Here is a 6146-nt window from a genome sequence, read left to right as displayed (position 1 = left end):
TTTTCAAAGTCCACCAAGGCCCAGCCACACCCGTTCCAGGACAAGCACAAACCATGCGTGGCCTCTGTCTGGAGGCACCAGGTGGCTCGATTGATTTCCAATTTTTCATTCAGATCATGTAATTAAGATGAAGAAAAAAAAGGTCTTGATAATTTTACAGGAGACATTCTTTCCTCCAAGTAGGAGAGCTGAGGTTCAGCAAGGCATCAGGATCAACCTTCATGTCATCCAAAAGGATCTTCAGCTGCCGCATTCCTCATTCGTTCCAAACTCTCAGCATCCGTCCCTCTCCTAAAATGTTTCCATTGATGTTTGCCACTACCAGAAAAGTCAAGCCTATCTCGTCCTTGATTCCTTCATGATTTTTTTTTTTTTTTAGTTTCGTGTTTCTATTTCCACTCTCTCCATTTGCTGAGTCAGACAATGGGGAGTTATAGAACTACTGTGTTCTTATGGAGAACATGTACACTGATATAAATTTGTGAGAATTAACAACAAGATAATGCTATCCTTTTGTCTGTCCTATTGGACTTCCAAAACCTGTTGAGATGAATTACAATGATAAAAATATTTTAGTACTACACACCCATACCCACCCACCCCCACCCACATTCACACATGCATGCATGCATGCACGCATGCACGCACACAATGTCCAAGCTTGTGCTGAAGACAAGGAATCAGTGGTTCCTCTTTTCGTTCCCTCCTTGTTGTTCTAAGACAGCGCAGGCTCTTAGGCTCTCCTTCCTGTTTCTCCAGACCCTGCCCACACGAGGGACTTCCCAAGGGAAAGGAAAGGAATACATTGTCTAAAAGCTGTGTGTGTGTGTGTGTGAATATATATGGCATGTGTATATAAATTATATGTAATAAGAAAGAGCTCAGCAGATCAAAATTTTTGATGTATAATAATGGAAGCTATGTTGTAGATAGAACCATCTTCTTTTAGAGGAGTTAGAAAAGAGAATTGTAGGAGAAGTTGCTATTTTGTCAAACCTGCATTTCTCAAAGGAAGTAGTGAAGAACAACAGCTCATAATGATGAAGACAGAGGAGAAGACCCTCGCCACAGCTCTCTGGACCTCACTTGATACCTAGTTCAGGAGCATTTGGCAGAGCAGGGGTTGCCTAGGATAAACCCTAGAGGATTGTTTAATATACATGGGAGATTCCTTCCCTTGGAGAGTCCCTCATGTGTGGGCAGGGTCTGGAGAGTCAGGAAGTGGAGCATGAGTCGTCATCAAACAGCAAAGAGGGAACTCAAATGGGGAAGCACTGCTCCTCCCTGTTTTCAAGGACAAGATTGAACAGCTTTGAAATGGGGTTGATTTAACAACTGACATACAACCAGGAGGGCCTGCGATCCAGGCCCTCAAAAAAGTTATTTGTGTGAAAAGTTTCCTCAACTTGATCCTCCTCCTAAATACCCAAGGACAGCCTCTATTTTCAAACATGTATACTCACTTAGTAAGACAGTGGAATCTATCTGATGCAATCTATTCTAATGATATTGCTGGAGGAGCATGCTCAGTGTAAGTATAAATAGCAATCTCAAACCACAAGGTTACTGAAAAAAATTCAGGATGAAATGAGTCATCTAAAATATTGGGAAAATCCAAAGTGTTTTAGAAGCTTGAATAGAAAACTGCCACCCACATCCATACACACCCTAGTGTAATTTGAGAATGTTAAGGGAAAATACACTGAATGTTTCTCAAGAGATCAGACCTTTCATGACAGCTTTCTCTGAAATGAAATCAGTAGTCCTAGATTTTATTTAGCAGTAGAGAATTATCAAAGTTCAAAAAGCAAAAATTCTGAAACTTGTATCATTTCATTCAATTGAACTAACTCATGTAGAAGGGCAAAAACCATTTTAGAAATGCACAGACTTAAGAGAGTTTACTAGCCATGAGTCATTACTAAAAGCTTATGAAATGGTACATTTTGGTGGACAGACTGAATCCAAGACAAAGTATTCTATTGAAACAATAGTGGCTATGTAGAAAGAGGCGACGTTGTCATGACAGACGAGTAACCAGTACAAGGACATGCTTAGCATCTTGCTTTCTTGGGATTGGATGTAAACATCCATGTATATCGATCAATAACAGTAAATATTAATATTAGTTTCATATGTATCTGTTCATATATGTGGGTGCACACGTGTGTGGGTACCTGTGTGTACATGTATGCATAATCATGAAGAGGTGAAAAGCCAATCACCTTGGTTTTTATTCTATCTTTAGTTTGAGACTGGGTTACTCAGTGGTCTGAAATTTTGCCAAATATGCTAGATTATCTTACCACTGATTGCCAAGGGTCCATCTTCATCTGCCCTTATCACCAACACTGGGATCACAAGTGGGCACCACTGGGCCCAGCCTTTTCTGTGGTGTCTGGGCATCCAGACTCAGGCTTTTATGCTTGAGAGGCAAGTGCTCTGCTGCCTAGGCCTTTGCTCCTGCCCCCAAATTACTTTTCAACTGGGAAAAACAAAAACTAAAACATTTATGAGCACACTCCTGTGAAAGCTTAGAAGATGACTTAACAAACTACTTGGAGAATTCCGAGATGACAGTATAGAAGAAGGAGCCGCTGAGCACAGACCTAAAAGAAGAGGTGGCTGTTGCATTGCACGAGAGGGATGGAAGGATTCTCCAAACGAAGAACTGCTGTCTAGAGACTATAGCATTGTGAAAGGCCTTTGGTTATTCAAAGTAAAGTTCAGTAGTGGCTGAGGGGCACATGGTTTGTGAAACGCCTAGAAAATATCATTTTATTTTTATTTTCTCCAAAGTACCAAGGAAGAATGTCAGTTGATTTTCTTATCACGTTTTCTTAAGTACCCACACCTATCATCACTTTCACCTCATGACTCATTCTTGGAAAATAAGGCTCAGCACATTCTGGCCTGTCAGGAGTTTCACAGTCTTTCTACACTGTGAGACTGTCTCGCTTCCAAGAACCTCATGCATATATTACATAAGAGGACAATGAGTCATATGTTAATTTACATGCTTTAAAACTAGCTGATTGGAAAACCATAAAAAAGGGGATGAATATTTTAAAATATCTTGAAGCAGAAACTCTGAGATGACACTAGGGATCTTGACAACACACGGCTGGAAGATAAATCAAGAAGCATTTGTGACTTATTGCCCAGACCAGAGTCATGACAAACCAACTAGATGAGAAACAGGCAAATGTCCTCAGACATCCGATACAGGTTTCATGTTCTTATGAAGAAGGCAGATGCTTTGGCTAGAAGTGACTCATGCTAATCAGTAAATTATTCTACTTCTTAATGCTCCATTACTTAAGATCATGTGTGGACGTGAAGAAGCCTAGGCACTGCACGGAAATGCAGACAATCTGCTCCAGCAGAGCTCCTATTTCAGAGTCTACTCAGAGCTAGAGACTGCTGAATTACAACATGAAACCAAATAGTGTAAACCATGCTTTAGTCATTTGACATTAATTTCAGAATTTTCAGATGTATTTAATATTTCCTTTTTTGGATTAATCGATATCCCTTCATTGCTAGCAATGTTCCTTTTTTATTAATGAAGTTAGTTCTTTAACAATTTTATGGCTGTATATCATGCATTCTAGACAGTAACCTGGTCCTACCCTTTCTTATCTCCCTTCTAGCCCCAATCTGTGGCTTTTCCAGAGTCTTGACTCTTGGTTTGGTTTTGTGATTATAAAACTGCTCATGTGTTTATGTAAAGTTGCAAACAGGAGGACAAACACTGTACAAGGCAGATGTGCATGTAAATGAACTGGGTAAGGCAGAAGAACCCTTTATAATTATAATTTTTAAATGCATACAAGTACCATATGGACTGGGCAAATCATATTTAGGTATATGTGTATATATGTATGTGTGTGTATGTGTGTGTATATATATGGATATATATATGTATGTATATACATATGTATGTGTATATATATACATATATATATAATTGTCAATAAAAGAAAGGTCATAAATTTGAGATACTGCATGGGAGGGGTTGGGAGGAAAGGGAGGGGAAAATTATGTCATTAAAATCTTAAAAATAGCCAGGCATGGTGGCACACACCTTTAATCCCAGCACTCGGGAGGCAGAGGCAGGTGGATTTCTGAGTTCGAGGCCAGCCTGGTCTACAAAGTGAGTTCCAGGACAGCCAGGGCTATACATAGAAACCCTGTCTCAAAAAACCAAAAAAAATAATCTTAAAACTAAAAAGTTACTATTAAAAAAGACAAAGTGATGGATGTTTGTATCAATTGGAAGTTAACAATTTTCTGAGTTATATAGAAAACAAGTTATCTTTTTATTGATAAAGTAGGCCTTTCTACGCCAAGGAGGGCACAGAAACAATTCTTTACTTTATACAGAGATGTACTAATAAAAAAATAATTTCTCTAAAAGGTAAACATATATGCGGTATAAATATAGTGCTCATCTGATGAATCACATGAATGACATCAGGGTTGAATTTATATATTTGGGGTTATAGATGTATGTAACAACAATTAAATAAAAGAGGCCAGGAATTTTAGAGAGAACAGGAGAGAGTACATGGAAGGGTTTGGAGGGACAAAAAAATATTAAAACAATGTAATTATATCATGATTTCAAAAATACAAAAATACAAGCAACATTGTACACATTGTACACTCTCTCTCTCTCTCTCTCACTCTCTCTCTCTCTCTCTCTCTCAAAGTGACATGTATTTTAAAAATTCTTCACTTTATTAGGAGTACAGTATTTTCTTGCCTTATTTAATCATTTAAAATAGTCTTGTCTAAGGAAAGATCCAGAAATGTTTTTACTGATACCTGCAAAAAATTAACCAAAGTGCTTAAAAGTCTGTCAAAGTTTTGATAGTTATCATATTGTGTCAGACGTCAATTACATGGTGTAACAGTGACTAGAAATGACTTACAAAGCTGCTTTGACAAGTCTTGTGTGTAGTGGAGGAGGCCATTTGTTTCCTTAGGGAGTTTTATGGGATTTTAAAAGAACTATCTGGAGATAACATATTAGCTGGAGGAGTAACTCACTGTCCATTTGGTTTTTCCAACAACGTTTTGTCCAGTGTCTAATTTTGAAAGATATTTAAAAAGGTAAGGCTGAGAACAACTTTAGGAGACCATGTCACTGAAGTCTCCTTCATTAATGTTGCTATCATATGGCTGTCACTAGTGATGTATGACGTTATTGTCAGGTATCTTCTGAGTAGAGTGGAAGTTGCTTAAGAGTAACTTCATCTTATAACTACTTTGATTCCCTTGCCTTTGATTCTGTTTTAATTGTGTAAATTATGTAATTGCATACATAATAAAAGTAGAAACCATGTGTTGAACTTCCTATCAGAGTTTAGAAAAATACCGAAACACTAAATGAATTTTTAAAATGGCTATTTAGAAGGAAACCACAAACTTGCTGGTCTGCTGTGACAAGAATGCACGTGCAATCTGTAACATGCACCCAGTGCAATGACCTGAGCCTCTCTGTCAGGCCTTCTTTGCTGTGATAGATTGAACCCTGAAAACCATGAGCTAAAAATAGATTTTTTTCTCTTTTCAGTTATTTCTATTTGGTATCATGGTCATAGCAATACAAAAGGAACAGATGTAAAATACTAGTGCCATAGATGTAGAGGACATTGCTCTGATCAAACCAAGCAATGTAGCTCTTTCTTGTGGAAGAAATCTAAGAGAGCTTGGGTTTGCAGGCTTGAGAAACCTGAGAAGACTGTGAACAGAGTTGAATGTCTGATTCTGATGGAGCTCAAGAGAAGACAATGCTTACAGAAATGGAAGCAATTAATGACAGAGTAATGATCTTTCAAATGGGGGAACTCTATCTTGGTGTAGATCTTAAACGTTCATGCTAGAGTTTGTCAAATAATTTGTTTATGCACTGTGCATATCCTAAAATTGTGACTGAGCCAGAAATAAGAAGGAATGGACTGATGAATTTGTTAGAAGATTTAAGACAGCTAAGCTCTCAGGCTGTGGAATTGCTATAGCTGGCTGCTTTCGGCCAGAATTGCAGTGATAATCAGGGGCAAAAGTGGAGCAGAAATTGATAAATATTGCTGTTATGTGGAAAATGAGCACAGGTGGGCTCAGCTCTGTGGCCAAAGGAC

The sequence above is a fragment of the Mus caroli genome, unplaced genomic scaffold (genome assembly GCF_978045245.1).
Source record: "Mus caroli unplaced genomic scaffold, Mus_caroli_1 scaffold_2, whole genome shotgun sequence".
NCBI lineage: Eukaryota > Metazoa > Chordata > Mammalia > Rodentia > Muridae > Mus > Mus caroli.
This window is presented reverse-complemented; position numbering follows the sequence as displayed.